Source organism: Oncorhynchus masou, chromosome 1 (assembly GCF_036934945.1).
Source record: "Oncorhynchus masou masou isolate Uvic2021 chromosome 1, UVic_Omas_1.1, whole genome shotgun sequence".
NCBI lineage: Eukaryota > Metazoa > Chordata > Actinopteri > Salmoniformes > Salmonidae > Oncorhynchus > Oncorhynchus masou.
The window spans coordinates 67,944,564-67,966,776 of record NC_088212.1 but is presented as its reverse complement, the minus strand read 5'-3'; positions in this window follow the sequence as shown (position 1 = coordinate 67,966,776).

Sequence of the window (22,213 nt, the reverse complement as noted above, 5' to 3'; positions counted from 1 at the left end):
TTTGTTTCTCCTTGTCAAATGAACCTGCTGAGATTGAAATTTGAGGACTTAGAGCTGTTTAATGCATGTAATAATGCACATTGCCACTGCCCTTGTCCTCCTCCCTCTCCATCCCTTTCTCTCTCTGCCCCCACCCCTCTTTCTCTTTCTGTCTCCATGTCTCTCTCTCTCCTGCCTGGACCCACTTTCTCCACCTTTACCCCTCTCTCACCCCCTGCTGCATTTGCATACTCAAATCAGTCTCAGGCGCAATCGTTAAATTGAATTGAAAAGACTCTGATGATTCAAGTGATGAAACAAAGCGCCTGGCATCCCAGAGAACCATTGATACACAAAGTGAGCCAGTGACATGAGGCGCTCTCTGAGCAGGTGTTCTGATTAATGCACCACAAATTGGGGTCCTCTAAAATCCAGGCACAAGTGGAGAGACACGCGTCTCTCCTCTCCACACAGCACACAGACAGACCAACACGCAAACACACACGCTGGCTCAGCCTTTGTTCACGCAGGCATGGCAGCTAATCCATGAGGGTGTACAGATTCAAAGTACAAACACTGGAGTGGATACAACTGGAAAGAGGAGGGAAGAGGGGGAGAGAGGGGGAGGAGGGGGAGAGAGGGGGTAGAAGGAGGTGAGAGGATGGAGGAGGTATAGAGAGGAGGCCGGAGGGGGTGAGAGGGGGGAGAAGGCAGTGAGAGGATGGAGGGGGTAGAGAGAGGAGGCAGGAGGGGATAGAGAGGGGGAGAGGGAGGTGAGAGGATGGATGAGGTAGAGAGAGGAGGCAGGAGGGGATGAGAGGGGGGAGAAGGAGGTGAGAGGGTGGAGGAGGTAGAGAGAGGAGGCAGGAGGAGGTGAGAGGATGGAGAAGGTAGAGAGAAGAGGCAGGGGGTAGGGGGAGAAGGAGGTGAGAGGGTGTAGGAGGTAGAGAGGGGAGGCAGGAGGGGGTGAAAGGATGGAGAAGGTAGAGAGAGGAGGCAGGACGGGGTGAGAGGGGAGAGAAGGAGGTGAGAGGGTGGAGGAGGTAGAGAGAGGAGGCAGGAGGGGGTGAGAGGGGGAGAAGGAGGTGAGAGGGTGGAGGAGGTAGAGAGAGGAGGCAGGAGGGGGTGAAAAGGGGTGTCCCACATCTGGAGCTATAATAAAAAATAATAAACAAGATTCTAAACAATATGGGTGTCATGAATTTGAAACCTTCTTTTTTATTCATGTTTTTGATTGCCACCTTGCCCCGGTTTAGTTTTTATGCATTTCTTTGATATAGGTTTTTATATGGCCAAGTGTGTGTAGAGAATATAGATAAAGATGACATGTTGCATCACTCTTATTTCACTTGCGTATATCACTCAGGACAAATGAAGCCCAACCACAAGGTGCAGAGCTCTGATGGCTGGGCTGCTTTACAGGAAGTCAACAATATATTATTCAACCTAAAAAAGTATCTTTACAGAGCAACTTGACAGGTCATTTTCCTGAATGTGTGACGCAGGTCCTCTTTTTCCATAGTGAGGTCCCTCCATCAACTCTAATAATGGCACTAGGTGAGGACGGAGCCTCAGAAGTATCTATAGAGCCAAATAAAATAGAGAGAGAGAAACAAATAAAACTCAACATCAGATTTGGCATATGCACCATAAAATAACCATTAGCAGTTACCTACAATCTGAAGTGACAGTCTATCAATAATGTCACTCTGAAAATGGGACAGGTTTGTTGTTGCCTCTAAATCAATGGGGACTCCATATAGCTGAAAAGCAGGCAGGTATAGGAAATGCATTAAGGCTGGATGTTGATGGGAGTGATGTGAACACTGGGACACCCAGTGGCTCAGAGGGACATCGTTCAGGAACACTGCCCAGCTCAGAGACATCACGAGCAGGGTCACCACATGGAGAGACCTGAATGGGCTGGAGCTGAGTCCTGCAGGCTACACTTCACCTAACGACTGCAGTTGTATGGTATTATTCTCATATATCTAAATGTATTCAATTGCCCATAAAATATTGATGATAAGAAATGCATGCTCTTAGCTCAAAGCCTAGGCACGTCAAAAAACCTAATGCAGAGTATTTGATAGAAACCTGGCGAATGTTTGTATGTAGAATTTGCTGTTTATATTCGTAGCAGGGCTTTACACAGCAAAAATAAAAAAGCTTAACATCCTTTAAATATACACATATTTTTCTTCTTTACAATAATCTCAATGTTTATGCATATCAAAATGCACGATTACTATGCTTATCTGTGTGAAAACCTTCGTCAAACTGCACACACTTAAGACTAATAGGGTAAACCTCTTAAGTTATGTTATGAACTGGATTCACCTGTGTTAGTTTAAAATACAGCATTAACAAATCCTGACATTATATGCCCCCTGACATGTCCTTCAACAGCACCCCACCGAAAAAAACACACACGTGCCTACGTACACACACACACACACACACACACACACACACACACACACACACACACACACACACACACACACACACACACACACGCACACGCACGTACACGCACGCACACACATGCACACACACACACACACACACACACACAAAAACCCATGCACTCCTCCCAGGCGACATATTTGCATAAAATCTGACTAGGCGTTGAATGTGAATGGAGTCTGTTCATGAATGGGCCAGGCAGACAGTGGCTGGCAGCTTTGAAAGACGACCAAGGAGCACGTGCCGTTTCTGCTGGGGTGTTTAAAGTGGCAGCACTTGTGTGTGTGGAGCCTACAGGATGCCGTCGTGTGCTCCCCCTCCTCCTTCTCTGTGCCGTGTGCTGGCGTAACAGGCAGGCATGGCAGCAACAAGTGTCTGCACATTACTACGCTTGCCAGCCCCTCACTTGGCAGCCAGCCTGCCCATCTGCCTGCGCCCTTATGTAGATAAAGAGCCAATTGTGCCAGGGGAGTGAGTTGGGGGGTGGGCGGCGAGATGGAGCAGGAAGAGGGGGGAGATGATTTGCATAGCGCTGCTACGGAGACACCCATCTGACGTTAAACAGTAAAGCAGCAATTAAGGGTCATTAGTCCTTTTGTTTTGTGATCCAGTGTGCGGCGCCGTCGCCCCAGACTGCACTGGGGCTGCCTGTGGGAATGTCAGCGCTACACGTGTCTACACGCCATCCCCCCTCCTCCTCCTCCTCCACGCCTCCTCTCTGCTATTCAAGCTGCTTCATCCTCCTCTTGTATACAAACCCCCGTGGCCGGGTGGGCGGGCACGCGATTGGCACAGGCTTGGCAAAGATGATGATGTCACTTTGGCAAGCCGCCCACAGTATGTCGACTAGCTGGTGACAATACAGTGACAGGAAGCACCAGTGTGTTAGCACAGCCTCTTCTGGCACAGCATAGCTCTTCTGAGATGGCTCTATTACTGTAGTTTACCCTTTTAGTAACCATATTAGTTTACCCTATTACACTATTACTACAGAAATATTACTATAGAACGAATACACACCAATAGTTACACTATTAATATGGAACTATTTTAGACTATTAGTTACACTATTACTACAGAACTATTACACATTGATAGTTACACTATTACTGTAGAACTATTATACATCAAAAGTTACACTATAAATATAGAACTATTACACATCAAGTAGTTACTATATAACTATTACACATCAAGTAGTTACACTATTACTATAGAACTATTACACATCAAGTAGTTACACTATTACTATAGAACTATTACACACCAATAGTTACACTCTTACTTTAGAACATTTACACACTAAGTTACTCTATTAATACAGATAAATTACACATCAATAGTTACACTATTACAAAAGAACGATTAAACATCAGTAGATACACTATTACTATATAACTGCTAAACATCAATAGTTACACTATTACTATAGATCTATTACACACGAGTAGTTACACTACTACTACAGAACTATTACACATCTACAGTTACACTATTGATATATAACTACTACACACCAATAGTTATACTTTTAGTATAGAACTGTTACACACCAATAGTTACACTTTTACTATAGAACTATTACAGATCAATAGTTACACTACTACTATTGAACTATTACACATCAATAGTTACACTAATACTGTAGCACTATTACACATTAAGTAGTTACACTATTACTATAGAACTATTACACATCAAGTAGTTACACTATTAATATAGAACTATTACACATCAAGTAGTTACACTATTACTATAGAACTATTACACACTAAGTTACACTATTAATACAGACAAATTACACATCAAGAGTTACACTATTACAAAAGAACGATTACACATCAGTAGATACACTATTACTATAGAACTGCTAAACATCAATAGTTGCACTATTACTATAGCTCTATTACACACGAGTAGTTACACTACTACTACAGAACTATTACACATCTACAGTTACACCATTGATATATAACTACTACACACCAATAGTTATACTTTTAGTATAGAACTATTACAGATCAATAGTTACACTACTACTATTGAACTATTACACATCAATAGTTACACTAATACTGTAGCACTATTACACACTAATAGTTACAATATTACTATAGAACTATTACGCATCAATTGTTACACAGTTACTATAGCACTATTACACACCAAAAGTTACACTATTACTATATAACTATTAAACTCTTACACATTAATAGTTACGCTATTACTATAGAAGAATTACACACCAGTAGTTACACTACTACTATATAATGATTACACACCAAAAGTTACAATATAATTGAGTATTGAACTATTACACATCAATAGTTACATTATTACAAAAGAACGAATACACACCAGTAGTTATACTATTACTATAGAACTTTTACACAATAATAATTATATTATTACGATAGATCTATTGCACACCGGTATTTACACTATTACTAAAGAACTATTACACACCAATAGCTACACTATTACTACAGAACTATTAAACACTAATAGTTATACTATTACCAAAGAACTATTACACATCAATAGTTACACTATTACTATAGAACTATTTCACATCAATAGTTACACTATTACTAAAGAACTATTACACATCAATAGTTACACTATTACTATAGAACTATTTCACATCAATAGTTACACTATTACTATAGATCTATTACAGATCAATAGTTACACTATTACTAGCGAACTATTACACACATATAGTTTCACTATTACTATATAACAATTAAACATCTTTAGTTACATTATTACAATAGAACTATTAAACATCAATAGTTACACTATTACTATAGAACTTTTACACGTTTAAAGTTACACTATTACTACAGAACTATAACACATAAATAGTTACACTATTACTATAGAAGCATTACACACCAGAAGTTACACTATTAATACAGAAGTAATACACTTCAATAGTTACAATATTACTTTACAACTATTACACACCAATAGTTACACTATTATTATAGAACTATTATACACCAGTAGTTACACTACTACTATAGAACTATTACACATCAATATTTGCACTACGAGTAGAGGACTATTACACACCAAATATTACACTATTACTATTGAACTATTCAACACCAGTAGTTACAGTACTACTTTAGAACTGTTGCACACCATAGTTATACTTTTACTATAGAACTATTACACATCAATAGTTACACAATTACTACAGAACTATTACAGATCAAAAGTTACACTATTATATATAGAGCTATTACAGATCAATAGGTACACTATTGTTATAGAACTGTTACACACTAATAGTTACACTATTACTACAGACCGATTACCCACCAATAGTTACACTATTACTGTAGAACTATTACACACTAATAAGTACACTTTTATTACAGAACAATTAGACATCAATAGTTACACTTCAACTATATTACTATTACACATCAATAGTTCGACTATTACTATAAAACTATTACACAACAATAATTACACTATTACCATAGAACTGTTACACACCAATAGTTACACTATTGGAATAGAATTAGTTACACTATTACTATAGGACTATTACACATCAATAATTACACTATTACTATAGGACTATTACACATCAATAGTTACACTATTACTTAAAAGCCATTACACATAAACAATTACACTATTTTTTTTTATTTTTTTATTTTTTATTTTACCTTTCTTTAACAAGGCAAGTCAGTTAAGAACAAATTCTTATTTTCAATGACGGCCTGGGAACAGTGGGTTAACTGCCTGTTCAGGGGCAGAATGACAGATCTGTACCTTGTCAGCTCGGGGGTTTGAACTTGCAACCTTTCGGTTACTAGTCCAACGCTCTAACCACTAGGCTACCCTGTCGCCCCATTACTATAGAACTGTTACACTACAATAGTTACTCTGCTATGGTAGAACTATTACACATGACTATGTACACTACTAATACATAACTATTACTCATCAATAGTTACCCTATTACTATAGACCTATTGCAAACCAATAGTTACACTATTACTATAGGACTATTACACATCAATAGTTACACTATTACTATAGAACTATTACACATCAATAGTTACACTATTACTACAGACCTATTTCACGTCATTAGTTAGACTTTTACTATAGAACCATTACATATCAATAGTTACACTATTACTACATTACTATTACACGTAAATAGTTACACTTTTACTATAGAACTATTACACATCAATAGCTACACTATTACTACAGAACTATTACACATCAATAGTTACACAATTACTTTAGAACTAACACACACCAATAGTTACATTATTACTATAGAACTATTACACATCAATAGTTACATTATTACTATAGAACTATTACACATCAATAGTTACACTATTACTATAGAACTATTACACATCAATAATTACACTATTACTACAGACCTATTACACGTCAATAGATACACTATTACTACAGAACTATTTCACGTCATTAGTTAGACTTTTACTACAGAACTATTACATATCAATACTTACACTTTTACCATAGAACTGCTACACATCAATAGTTACACTATTAAAATGTAATTATTACCCATCAATTGTTTTACTATTACTATAGAACTATTACACATCAAGTAGTTATACTATTACTATATAACTATTACACATGAATAGTTATACTATTACTATATAACTATTACACATCAAGTAGTTATACTATTACTATAGAACTATTACACACTAACAGGTATACTATTACTATATAACTATTACGCTTCAATAGTTATGCTATTACTATAGAACTATTACACACTAATAGTTATACCATTACTATGCTGAGTATAGAATAATTTACTATCTATGACTTACATTCTTGAGCCTACCAACAAACTAATATTTCTTTACCTTCTGGTTTACTTATTTAGATTTTTTTTGTACAAACAAATTAAACTTATATCTTCTTTCCAATAATAGTTTTCCCTGTGAAGGGATGTTTGTTGTTGTTATGTATCATAGTTCACTCAATACATTTTAAGCATCTAATGAATGGCGAGGGCCTTTCCAACTGAGAGGTTTTTTTTTGTAATTAAGTGGCACACTGTGGACTCTTTTTCACTAATGTCATGCTCGCCCTGCCATTCTCTCCCTGGTTCTCACAGCAGCACCACTGAATGCTTCACTACATAGTAGAAAGTATGTTGACACTCCTTCAAATTAATGGATTCAGCTATTTCAGCTACAGACGTTGCTGACATGTGTATAAAATCAAGCACACCGCTATGCAATCTCCATAGACAAACATTGGCAGTAGAATGGCCTTGCTGAAGAGCTCAGTGACTTTCAACATGGTACCATCATAGGATGTCAGGTGAAGGAAAATCTTAACGCTAATCTTAACGCTACTGCATACAATGACAATCTAGATGATTCTGTGCTTCCAACTTTGTGGCAACAGTTTGGGGAAGGCCCTTTCCTGTTTCAGCATGACAATGCCCCCGTGCACATTGCGAGGTCCATACAGAAATGGTTTGTCGAGATCGGTGTGGAAGTACTTGACTGGCCTGCACAGAGCCCTGATCTCAACCTCATGGAACACCTTTGGGATGAATTGGAACGCGACTGCATGCCAGGCCTAATCGCCCGACCTCACTAATGCTCTTGTGGTTGAATGGAAGCAAGTCCCCACAGCAATGTTCCAACATCTAGTGGAAAGCCTTCCCAGAAGAGTGGAGGCTGATATAGTGGGGGGGGGGGGCAATCCATAATTTTGGAATGACATGTTTGACAATGTAGTGTATGTATATATGTCTAGATGCTGACTGCACACCACCTCTATCAGCGAGGGGAAAATATTACCCCCTTCCACAACAAAACCAAATTAATCCAAAATATCTCTCACAAAAATATATCTCATAATGTGGTGGCTATGTACCTTATAAGAATCATCTGCTTAGGAGCAGCCATTGTGCAGCCATCTCCCAGGACCATAGTGAGTAGCATGGGGCAGTCAAAAACACAACAGCGTCACCTCAAGGTCAGAGAAACACCTCAAAGGAAAGCAGAGATGTATTCCTCTCTCTCAGTTCATATTTTTGCCAGTAGTTTATCTCAACTAACTCACCTGTCTCTGTCTGGTGTACAATATGTCTAAGTGTCCATAGCTGTAGAGGAAAAGCATCAGAAAGTGTTTAGACAGGTCAGGTATGGTATGGAGCGTGTGTGTGTGTCTTCTGGTGTGGTGGTGAGACCCTCCTCAGCTCAGCTCAGCTCAGTCCATATAGAAAAACACTTACTGCTAATGCAAATAGCAGGGCAGCATAAATCAGGGGCTACGCGCGGCCGGGAGAATATCGTGTAATAGTTATTGCGAAATGAAGTGGCACTGGGATCAATATCCCACTATATCTCACTCTGGTGTAATGGTGCAGGGGGAAGCTGGAGGCCAGAGAAGACAGCAGTCCAGTTCTCTCCATCCCTCCACTAGGCTTGTAAATCTGCCTGACCTGCAGCCTGCTACTCTGCTACCCCCTTCTTAAAATGCATACGGAATCAGCAGCCTCCCAAAACCAGAATGTAATCCACTGACCTGGAGTCAGCCGTAAGAGAGAGCCGTGGCTCCCCCACGGGTCAGGGATTGACTGGCCGGAAGAGGCTAGGCTCCGCCTGTCACTAGGAATGAAAGGAATAGTGTTTAAACAAATGTGTTGTTAATTTCAATGTTTGCTGGTAAAATATTTAGATGCTACAGCAGTGGAGTCAGAATGGTTATGTACAGGTACAGGTACAGGTACAGGTACAGGTACAGGTACAGGTACAGTCTCTGTGGTCTGTATAGTTGATTTTCTGAAAGGCTGCTGGTTAGATGTTCTTTCATTTTTTTCAACTAGGAAAATTCAAGTGTATGAGATGAAATATATTGAATTGACCATTCGGGCACTCTGTGTCAGCCTGTCATATGTGCGTTATGAAAATTGTGTGAAAATCAAAGGCAGGAGGAGGGATGTTATTAAACGTTCACTGCTGAGGTTCTCCCCTCCTTTTGTAAAACATTTTTTTTATGCATCTCATGTCTACAAGGTTTCCTTTTCTAGCCTCTGGGTTGAGATGAAACCCAATAACAAACGGCACAAAAGCTTAGCTAGCAGACATGTACGTATATGAAAAATGTGGTCATAATGCCATTTGCAAGCTCATGTAGCACAGGCCCATTCATACACATGGCCCTGTTCTGTGTTAAGTGTGGCCTTATTGGTCAGTAAGAAGAACATTTACAAAAGTATGCGAATCAGAAAGCTGATGATTCAAAATGACAATTGTGGCTTGTTGTTTTCTTTGAGGACAGTGATTGAAATGAATGAAATCAAATTGGATTTCATATTCGACTGAAGGTGGAGGATAATGATTATCTCGTCTTGTGCCTTTCAGGTCTGTGAAGAAGGTTCCTGGTAACGCCACGGCAAAAATCGGTAAGTGTGTCCTCACAAATTCATGTTTTTCTTTTCATCTTCAGTGTGAATTTCACTGTGAGCTCTTCAAAAACCTTCGTCTCTGTCTTCTGATTATTTATTTCATTTTTGAACCTTGCTCTATGCATTTAGTTAGAGAACTCCACTATGAGGCGGAGAGGACAGTTGGTTTGGTGGAGAGTGTCCTTTCATGACTAGTGGATGTGCAGAAACCCATTACAGTATTGATCTGGAGACTGTGTCCACCTGCTGTATGCCATTCCAGCACTCTGTCACTCACACAACACCAGGGATCAAAAATGGAGAGCCGACTCTCTCAAAATGTGACTTTAGTGAGGACAACGTACAGGTAAAAATCACAGACGCTGACCATGAAATCTTCTGTCACGCCAAAGCATCCCGTGGCGTGGAATTATTACAGTGTGATCTGTACTCTTATAGAATCTAATTAAATTAGGCTTTGCCTTGCAAACATTGTAACATGTTCCTTAAGTTCAATTTTATAGTCACACACTGTATGAATTCATGATTTTGTTAATTTAAAATGTTTCTTATGCATTGAATAACTTAGAGTATTTAATCAGCCCCTAGAAAATGAAATTCTACTATGAAGGTAGTAATTATCATGTGACTCAAATTGCTTAAAGGTATAATGGTAATTATTATTTAACAAATGATTAGTATTGATGAAATATTCACTTCATAATATATGATCAATTAAGTGAATATTTCATTGATGATGGTCTGTTCATATATTGTTAGTAGGATGTTACAATGAAATGTAATGTCTCAATTGAAAATAAAATGCTTAAAGGTGAGTTGACTTTGCCAAAGCAGTGTCACCATGATTATGATGGTGAATGACATGGCAGTGCATTCAGCTAATTTCACTAAGGGCTCTTCTGGTGCCCTCTGAGGCACAGATTCATTATAATCAACAACAACTTTTTTAATAGTTAATGTCGAAGCCCCACTGTGTTTAATGCTAGAAGTAATTATCATATAAATACAAGACTCTCTTTTATTCAAATTTTCAAGATGCTTTAATGTAACAAACAGATGTTATTGCAATCTTTCCTAATTAGATGTCTGCATTATGTGGTTTTACTAATCAACACCAATGAAGTGCTGTTTTATGTATTTGTATTCATTTATTCACTCAAGTGTAGTTTTATGGCTGTGAAGTGGAAGACTTGTAAATGAACGAGCCTGCATGCTCTCTCAAAGAGGAGCCAGATGGAGACGAGAATCATCTTGTCAAGGAGTAGTAGCAGGAGCACACACACACACACACACACACATACACACACACACACACACACACACACACACACACACACACACACACACACACACACACACACACACACACACACACACACACACACACACACACACACACACACACACACACACACACACACACACACACACACACACACACACACACTCACACACACACACACACACACACACACTTTGTGGGATCTGTGGAGGGATAGAGACATCCTTTCCAGAGCCCTTTCATTTCCAGCCTGTTCATGTTTGTTTTCTGTTCTTTGAGATTCAGGCCATGCAGAACCCTGTATGTCAATGGTGCCCAGCCCCAGCATATGGCCCTCTAGTGTTCTCTTCTCCCAGACAGTCACAGAGTGGGGCACCTCTCTTCTCCTTATCACTCCCTGGCCTCAGTGACCTAGCCTTGAACTTGGAAAGGTTAGCAGGGTCATAGCTGAAGGGTCGGACTGGGAGGGGGGGGGGGGTTAAGGCCAGTCTGATTGTGCAGATTAGGGAGGGAGAGGTCAATAACACTTGGGAAGTAAGCAGTGTTGCCAGACTGCAGTGTTTGCCTCATCTGGCATGATTAACTAAGCTGAGCGTGTGCGTGTAAGCCACATGTAAATCGTCCAGTCAAAATGACCTCTGACCTGTGTATGGTGTTGTGTGACCAGTGGCCAGCCCCTAATCCCCTCCTCAATGAGTTGACAACAGAGAGTATTGATCAGGTCAGCTGTCTAAGGCTGGGGGTCAAGAGTTGGTCTACAGTAGTCTGGTCAGGCTAGGTCTGTCTGTCTGCTCTGTCTACAGGTATAGTCATGATATGGAGTAAGTTTCTGTCCTCCCCCCAGACCACCAGTGTCCATGTCCAGGGCAACTTGTCCATCTAACTCCATGCTTATGCTTCTGCCCCTGTGTGAAAGATCTCATATGTCTGCATGAGCGTCACTTTCTCGAGGTTAAACTAGATTTACAATAACGCTATGTGTAAGACACAGCAAAAATAACACATTAGAGCTTGTGTTACTGACTCAGGAAATAGCTGCGTTTTCCCCATAAGACAGCACAAATTGTTAAAAGCAAAGCTTACGCTGGAGAGAGGGGGTAACCTACACCCTTTCCCAAAAATCACATGCCTGTGGCTCTCCTGAGCGGCAGGCCCCTCAGAACTCCGGCCCCCCTCCAGAGCCCCCTTCTCCCCTGCTGCTCTCCTCTAGGCTCACCCTGAGATGGCCAGCCAGCTCCTACATCTGGACATGGTGAAGAAAGAAGAAAACACGTGGAAATATATAAATAAATGGGTTCCTCTCCCCCTCCAAACAGTCTCTCTCTCTGTCTGTCTCTCGCTCTCTCTCTCTAACTCTGTTTTACTCATCATCATCTCTCTCTCTCTCTCTCTCTCTGCCTCTCTCTCTCTCTCTCTCTAACTCTATTTTACTCATCATCTCTCTCTCTCCCCCTCTCTCTCTCTCTCTCTCTGCTTTACTCATCAACTCTCTCTCTCTCTCTCTCTCTCTCTCTCTCTCTCTCTCTCTCTCTCTCTCTCTCTCTCTCTCTCTCTCTCTCTCTGTTGAAGTGGCCAAAGGTAGAACAACATCTGGAGCAGCAGTTTTCTTTTTCTCTTTTTTTTCGGGGAGATCCAGGCCCCTGATAATCCCTCTCCCTCCTCATTAAAGGGAGCTGAATAAACACAGGCCTCTTCCAGTTGTTCCTGCGAATTTCCTCACCGGGCGTCAGGAGACCCGAGCGGGGGGCCCCTGGATCAAAGCTGCCGCCGGACCCGTGAGTGCCAAGGGTGCCGCGCATTGGCGGGGTCGGGCCCATTACCCCTCTCTCTGGGAGCCCCCGAGGCCCCTGAGTCACAGCCTGTCAGCTCTGTGTCCCTCATTCAGGAGGAGGGAGAGGAGGAGAGAGGGAGAGCAGGCCAAGACACACAGCCACTGTATTAGAGCTAAGACAGGGAGCAGGGGATCTGTCCAGGCCTCAGAGAGAGAGAGAGGGATAGAGAGAGATGAGGTGAGTGGAGTGGAGTTAGGAGAGGCAGGCTGGAAAGGGATTGTTGTGAGAACCTCTGGCTTTAGGTACTTGGGTCTGGTATTTAGTCATCTCAAGGAGTTAACTTTTTGTTCCTGCAGTGTGTGTTGTAGGCTGTGCACCTTCGTTCCTGGTATACACTGTGAAGTCATCCACAGGTTTAGATTAGTGCATTAAAAAGACTTGCTGTAGGGTCTAGTGGTGGAAAACCTTGTAATATAAGCAGCTCTAAAGGAAATATAAATAAACTAAAAATTGCATTTTCATTTTCTTCCATAGAGTCAAAGGTGGGGACACAGTTTCTGTGATATTGTAGAAAGAAAACAAAGTTTCTGATGGTTTATGCGAGCAGAGCCATGCTCTAATGCACTGACCCTGGTGTGACATACATTTTCTAATTCCCTGCACTTCCTGGCAATCAACTTAGAGGGGCAGTGGTTCGCTGGGAAAGTTTGTTGTTGAGGCAATTAAAGGCAGAAAGTAAAGCAACAATAACAGCAGCAGCAGCAGAATCAACACAACAGCAGAGAACCATACCCTGCGGTATAATTGCTTACTCAATAACTCTGAGAGGTGACAAAATTGATCAAATTGCATCCCTGGCGTATTGAAGTAAAGAAAAACAACCTATGTTAAATGGCCAATGTAATCAATTTACCCTGATACTAGGGCAGCAATGTGTCCAGAGCACATAGTACGTACTTAAAGAGGACCCTAGAGTGTGTTTATGTGAGTGTGTCTGTGTGTAGTCCTATCCATGTTGCTTACTTGCTTGTGTGGTTTGGTGTGTGTGTGTGTGTGCGCGCGCGCGTGCGTGCGTGTGTGCGTGTGTGCGCGTGCGTGCGTGTGTGCGTGTGTGTGTGCGTGTGTGTGTGTGTGTGTGCGTGACCTTGTGGCCGTCGTCAGGCTACCATCAGCCCCTCCATTAGGTACTGAGCTGTGGGTCAGAGCGGGGGTCCACCTGCCTTGAATACTGATGAGGAGGAGAGCAGAGCAGGGCTGTGGACTACACACACACACAGACCCACACACACATACACACAAAGGACATGTTTGCACGTCACTGAAGATGTACAAATAGACACAAATCACATATACACACGCATACATTCCACTCTCACATTTCACTCTCACATCAGACACAAATGACAGTAGAAATATACCAGTGCACACATAAACATATTACCACTAACATGTGCAGAAAATAATGGCTGAACACATGCAGACAAATACACTCTGCGCTATGAAGTGTATCTGGTTAGCAGATAAAAGCATGCGTCTCTGATTACTGCCTTTCACAGCCTCTCACTGGACTCAGACATAGGCCTTTCAAAGAGCACTTCATCAGGAGCAGGCAGATCATAGCTTACACATGCTGAACAAACGTCACACACAGCAGAGTACACACACCGACGGCACAGCACAAAGGCAAATATGGCCGCGTACTTCTCCCTCCTCTCTTCTCGTCTCCTCCCTGGATCTGCAGAGCAGGCACATGTGGACGGTCATTACACAGAGCGGAGGAAACACGCAGCCGCCGCACACACTGGAAATGTTTTCACATGTGCCGCTATTGACGGGCTGGAGAGCAGACACACACCAACACACACACGCAAGCACACACACGCAAGCACACACACACACACACACACACAATTCCTGAGAATGATGAGATTTATGGGTCAGAATTCAAGCCTGGGAAGGACCCAGAGCAGGAACCATGGCCACAGACTGCTAGGCTCACTCTACTATGTACTGTTTGGAGCTCACATGTATATACTGTAGCTGGCTCAAAAATATGTTCATGTTTTACTACATTTCTACTACAATGATAAATATTACTTTTACATGTCTGTTTATATGGAAGATGTATCTATCAAGAGTTTTATTACAAACTGCTTTATATTAATTTTCAGAAACATTGGTACGTTTACTTTTATTATGAAAGAGATTGCTGTGATTTTTCACTATCTAATCATGTCATGGGGTTGTTCAATGACATACATGTATTTGTGTAAAATCTATCACTTGATCGTGATAGAAGAATGTTTTTTATAATAATTCAATACAGTAATATCTGTATGTAAAAAACAAATTACATTTCACATTTTAGTCATTTAGCAGATGTGCGACTTATAGTAAGCGCATTCATCTTAAGATGAATCTTATAGACCACATGACAGTCAAATATAGAGGACACAAATATTTGATTCCAGATTAACAATGGATATGTAGACATTGCAAAAAAATATATACATTTTCAGAAAACATATAAAATATATACCGAACAAAAATCTAAACGTAAAGTGTTGGTCCTACGTTTCATGAGCTGAAATAAAACATCCTAGAAATATCCCATACCCACAAAAAGCTTATTTCTCAAAAACGTTGTGGGCAAATTTGTTTACATTCCTGTTAGTGAGCAATTCTCCTTTGCTAAAATAATCTATCCACCTGACAGGTGTGGCATATCAAGAAGCTGATTAAACAGCATGATCATTACACAGGTGCACCTTGTTCTGGGGACAATAAAAGGCCACTCTAAAATGTGCAGTTTTGTCACGCAACACAATGCCACAGATGTCTCCAGTTTGGCATGCTGACTGCAAGAATGTCCACCAGAGCTGTTGCCAGATCATTTAATGTTAATTTCTCCACCATAAGCCGCCTAAAACATTGTTTTAGAGAATTTGGCAGTACGTCCAACTGGCCTCACAACCGCAGACCACGTGTACCGCGCCAGCCCAGGACCTCCACATTCTCCACCTGCGGGATCGTCTGAGACCAGCCTCCCAGACAGCTTATGAAACTGAGGAGTTTTTCTGTCTGTCATAAAGCCCTTTAGTGGGGAAAAAATAATTCTGATCTGCTGAGCCTGAGCCTGGGCCTGGGCCATCTTCCTATGCCCTCCCAGGCCCACCCATGGCTGCGTCCCTGCCCAGTTATGTGAAATTCATTGATTAGCGCCTAATTTATTTATTTCAATTGATTTCCTTTATGAACTGTACTGTAAAATCGTTGAAATAGTTGCATGTTGCATTTATATTTTTGTTCAGTATATGAATTAAACATCTGAGAACAGTCATATTTTACACCCACATGAAGGTACCCATGAGCAATCATTTGTGATGAAAAAATAGAAGTGTGAAAAATGTACAGATGTAGGATTTTGGAAATAAAGTCTTAAAAATATCCCATATGGCTGACTTGTGGCTTCACAGAGGAAGATGGTGAAGTGGTAGAAATATCAGAAGCTGTGGTGCTGCAGCTTTTCTGTTTTGCTGGGGGAATGGGTGTGGGTTTGGAGGGGAGAGTGCAGTGACGGGCGGAGGCCAGGTTGACTTCAAGGCCAGAGAGAGTTGCAGTGACCTGGGGGTCAAGCATGAGCAGGAGGAGACAGAGGCTGGGGGAGAGGGTACGTGATGGCTTCGACGCGTCCCACCCACAGGCTTTACAATGGGACCCTGGGGACCGTGAGGTCAGCAGGCCTCCCTTTAACACCCACGCGTTACTGTGCCATTTAAAGCCACCCAGCATCTATTTCCTCCAATAAAAACAAATAACCTTTTCTGTCGGAAATCACGGCAGCCCTCGAGTGCAGGATAGAGCAGGGTCCTGACTGGATGGCCTGTAATTGCGGTGCAGTTTCTTTTTTGTGTTTTGGATTAGTATTGTTTTTCAGGCCCCTCTTGGTCCTCGGTGCTTTGCGTGTGATTGCCTATGCCGCTCGGCCCACACTCAGCAATCAGACAGGAGCTGGAGAGAGACTGGAGAGAGACTGGCGAGAGGGTGGAAACAGCAACTCAAGGACCTTTTATAATTGGGAGGGATTTGGGGGGGTAGTTGGACTTTACATTTGGTGTCAGAGTGTTGGTGGTGTGGTGGTGGGGTGGTGGGCTGGGGCAGGGTTAAAGAGGCAGTGGTAGGCCCTATAGTGTGCTGCAGTGAAGAAGCTCATTGTAGCAGCAGGAGTGGGGGCATCTGCTGTCTATTTGTTGTTGGGAGTGATGTGACATATCTTTGGAAGCCAAGAGAAATGGTTGTTCCAGGCCAGGATTACAGGAGGATCCCAGAGCTCTTTAGTCATCAGTGTTCAGTCATTTGAGAGATGTTCAGCTTCCAGATCCAGCAGCATGGGCCTGAATGCCATCAGTGTATTCTTAGATTTACTCCTCACTAAATCACACTGAGGGCCTGTCTTACCAAAGCCAGAAACTGAAAGAATTGCTTGTTTTAATCTTTATCTGTTTTTGTTACAGCACGCTTAAAAAATATTTAATTCATGGATGTTTAAGGATGTTGTTTACAGTGCAAATTGTTATAAACTAGGGTTTGCATCGTGTTAAGCAGGTCTTCTATTTTTCTACAGTGTTAACATGGGGTTTCTAATAACTCACATTGACATTAAACAAGGGCTATCTTTACTCAGATACTTTTGTCTTTTACAATCAGTTTTGCAGATGGTTTGATAAAGCTTTCATTTCTAGTAATTAATGCATAAAGGAACATTTCACCGGAGCGAGAATAGACAAAGGCAATTAGGTGTTTTTCCCAAAGCTCTTAAACTGACAAAATAGTCACTGTTACATTGTTACTGGCACCAATCATATTAGATCTTTACAAATGAAGCTTTTATTTCACTCCCTTTTCTGTGCAAAGTCAGGATAATGATGAGTCTTACCTGCAATGCAATATGAGTAATACAAAAATAATCAAGACTAATTATAAAGTGTGTGTGTAGTCTAAGTGTGTGTGTGTGTGTGTGTGTAGTCTACATGCGTGTGTAGTCTAAGTGCGTGTGTGTGTGTGTCTAGTGTGTAGTCTAAGTGTGTGTGTGTAGTCTAAGTGTGTGTAGTCTAAGTGTGTGTGTGTGTGTGTGTGTGTGTGTGTGTGTGTGTGTGTGTGTGTGTGTGTGTGTGTGTGTGTGTGTGTGTGTGTGTGTGTGTGTGTGTGTGTGTGTGTGTGTGTGTGTCACCCCATTCCTCTAACACACCTTCACCCCTCATCGACTTCTCCTTTCGTCTTCTCCAACATCTAACCCATGATCCCCTCCTCTTTCTCACTATCTCTCCATCTCTCCATCTCTTCCCTTCTTTTCTCATTTTTAATGGCAGATGAAGGAGACAAATGGCTCAGCTGCCAGCACTCCCCTCCAGATCAATCTGAAGCCCAGCAGTAATTAACTATTTGCTAAACTTACACGATTGATTTCCATTTAATGCTTCCAGAGATGGTTTAAATGAAGACTGATATCTTAGCCCAGGGATGGGGGTCTGGTAGGCTGTCTTTGGGATGGACAGGAGGATCAGGGGTTTGGGGTAGAAACTCTCCCAATTAAAAAGTGGTAGATAAATTGGCCACTCCCTGCTCGGGGAGGGAGACCCAGCTGGGGACTAATTGAGCAAGGCTGTGAGCACCAGAGGGTACTGTTGTTGGCTTTGGTTCCCAACTCTCACCCTGTACAGATAACATGTTTCCCCCTGTAGCACATCACCCTAGGGGGGATGGAAGAAGGAGAGAGTTCTCCTAACAAACCCACCTCCAGACCTGCTCAGACACTGTGGGCATTGTCATGACAACATACACAGTCCACAGATACACACAGACACATTAGGATAACTATAATGCAGTGTACATGGCCTGATGTACCATCTCTACTTCTGAGTACTTCCCAGTGCTGTGCTGCAGTGCTTGTCTGCATCTCTGTCGGATAATCTGTCTGTCTGTCTGTCTGTCTGTCTGTCTGTCTGTCTGTCTGTCTGTCTGTCTGTCTGTCTGTCTGTCTGTCTGTCTGTCTGTCTGTCTGTCTGTCTGTCTGTCTGTCTGTCTGTCTGTCTGTCTGTCTGTCTGTCTGTCTATATCTGTAGCCCTAATCTTAGGGTTCTGGGGACGGGGGTCTGATTAAATAGTTAAGAGCGTTAATGAATAGGGTGCTGTCACAGGGCCTTGCTGAGCTTTTGTATTACTCTGGTCCATCAAGGCCCCGCTTTGTTTGCAATTTCTAATTGAATCTGTACAAACATGATCTCCCTCCGTTCCTACTGGCCCGCGCCTGTCCATGCTACTGTATCCCTCCAAGAGCCTCCTCACAGACATACATAAGTTGTTTTGTCCTGTGAATGTTACTTAGTGCCATTAGTGAGACTACTGTATGTTAGGATTGAATACAAAAGTTTTATTCATTGTTAAATTGCACTGAGGAAGCTTGCCTAATTCTTGGTCTTGTACATTATTTAAGGTAAAGTGAGGCCCTCTGTTCCTGTCAGGAAGCCACATGCCTGCTCATTACTGGTCTCCTCAGTTTGTTCTGAACACACTCATGATTTCCCTTTATTCAATTCAATGTTCAATTCCCTCTTTGTTATCTACTCCTGTAGTGATTCCATTGATTAGACACTTTTAGGAAAACCTATTTTTGTCTGTGTTGGTAGTAACGTGCCCTGTTGTCCTTCATTGTGTGTGTGTGTGTGTGTGTGTGTGTGTGTGTGTGTGTGTGTGTGTGTGTGTGTGTGTGTGTGTGTGTGTGTGTGTGTGTGTGTGTGTGTGTGTGTGTGTGTGTGTGTGTGTGCATGCGTGCATGCATATGTGTGTCAGACCAGTGGGTCAGCTACGTCATGCTGCACTCTCCGGTGTTGGCTTAGCGTGGCGCTTTATGTCCAGTCACTTACCAGCCAATGAACTTGACTTGAAACTTAGGGAAATCCAATTGGTGCATAATACACCATAATGGGCAGATCAATACTAATTATGTCCAACAAAAGATACCACTGTGTGCACACACGCACTGATGTCTCTGTCAAGGGGATATCTGTACTTGACGTGTGTGTGAGGAACGGGAGAAGCATACCTCTGATACCTCTGATTCCCCTAGCCCATTCCAGTTGGGCCTATCCACTGGCTGGGCCTGGCTTGGCTTGGCTGGCCCGGTGAATGTTAATGAAGTTGTGGAGGGGAAGAGGCAGTAGGAGGCAGCCAGATGAGATGCTAAAGTGAGGGAAATGAGTAGTGAGCTTTCTGAAGCTGTTTCCCAGCTGTCTGACGTGGTGGGGCTGTGGGACGCCCTCGCCGCAACACCCAAATTAACTTTCCCCCCACATCACCAACACGGGAGGGTGGGCGGGATGGAGCCAGGGCTTTCTAGCCATAAATAATAAGGCATCCATCTGCAGAGGCAAAATGGCCCCTGAGCTAGCAGCCATTCACATCTTAAATTGGTCTAAGTGAAGAGCGGCCGGATGTTTTAATGAGGCCTGTGCTGATTTTAATTGATCGGCCAGTGCTTGTAATTGTGAATGTCAGATACTTGGGCTAATGTGTTGGACCACTTTGAGTCTTGCAATGAAAGTAATCTGTGTCAGACCACAGCCTTGTCATTGGAACAGTGGTCAGCTGCTGCTGTGGAAGGCATCCACGCCACGCCAGGGAAGGGAAGGGAAGATAAGGTGTTTTTTTAGCGCGGTAGTAAAGAGGCAGCGACTCTGATGATGGTAAGTGTGTTTCTCTCTCTGATGAATCCCTCTCTTGTTTTGGAGTTGTGAAGGGTGAGACCAGGCCAAGGGCTTGTGTTGCCTGACAAATGTACCTTTCCTTCTTGCCTTTCCTGAGTACGCTCTATGTGGGTGTGTGTGTGTGTTCTCCTGCGTCTGTGTGCACACTTCCTTAATTGCATTAAGAGGATGACGCACTTTCTTACTCTGTTTGAGCTCACTTTAATTGCTTGTGAATGGTGTGCTACTGAAGCCCAGGCTGATGGTGCAATATGGACATCAATGAGCTATCTTTCATAAGGCTCTCGGGCGGGGGAGGGCTCTGATTCATAAAGGAATTTCAAGCACAAAAGGAAAAAAAGCTACAAAATGCCATTGGGTTTGGCTAATGCAGCAGCATCCTCATGGAATGATATTTAATTCATTAGGGACTCAGACATACAGGCAAAGAAAGACAGAGAGATTTAGTCAAAGAGAAAGAGAGGAGAGATTAATGGAAAGAGAGAGAGAGAGAGAGAGAGAGAGAGAGAGAGAGAGAGAGAGAGAGAGAGAGAGAGAGAATGAGAGCGAGAGAGGTAGTATGAGACCAAAAGATAGAGGTGAGGAGAGACAGGGGCAAAATTTGAGGAGAGAAAGACTGATAGAGGTGAAGAAAGCGAAAAGAGACAGAGAGAGGAGGAAAGGAGAGAGAGAGAGAGAGAGCGAGAGAGGAAGCTGGAGAAAGAGATCTATACTGATAGCCGTATAGATGTGTGCCCTGGTGTATTTCCCCCAGTTCAGGCAAAGTGCACTAAGGCTCAGTCAGTGACAGAGCTGGGCTGGGGATATGAACCAGACTGCTGGGTGTATTAACTAGTAGTGTGAAATGACAGCAGCATTTTACACACCGCACCCCAGTCTGACAACTCAATGTATCTAATATGCTCGCATGCATATGGGTACAAAGAGAGTTAGTGTGTTAAAGACTAGCGTGTTCTTGACAGGCTGGTTGTGTCATTGTGGTTGGGCCAGAGCAGTGAGTGCTGAGACTGCTCTTAGTCTTGATTCCATAGGATACTTAATCATAGGAGACTTAATCATAGGAGACTTCATCATATGAGACTTAATCATAGGAGACTTAATCATAGGAGACTTCATCATAGGAGACTGCAAATGACAACCCCTTTGTCCGTTTTAACACAAAGTGTTCACGTGTCACTGTTGATCATCATAATGGCCCTGCAGTCCATAAAACTTTTTATACTTTGTAAATATGAATTTATTCATATCTTATTTCAGGTATGTCTAAAGTATATTGGCAATAATAACCTAAGTAGCTCTTAAAAAGCAATATTAGTTTACGATCCTTTTTCTAGATTAGGAAGAGCTACACATTTTTCATGTGTATAAATGTATACTAAGCCATAAAGTAAACGACGTCATACATTAGGTTAATGGCATTGTTGCGCCACATTATATCAGGAGAGCTGAATACAATGCCTTAAGTAGCTCACACAGCTCCAGAGATGCTCTCTCT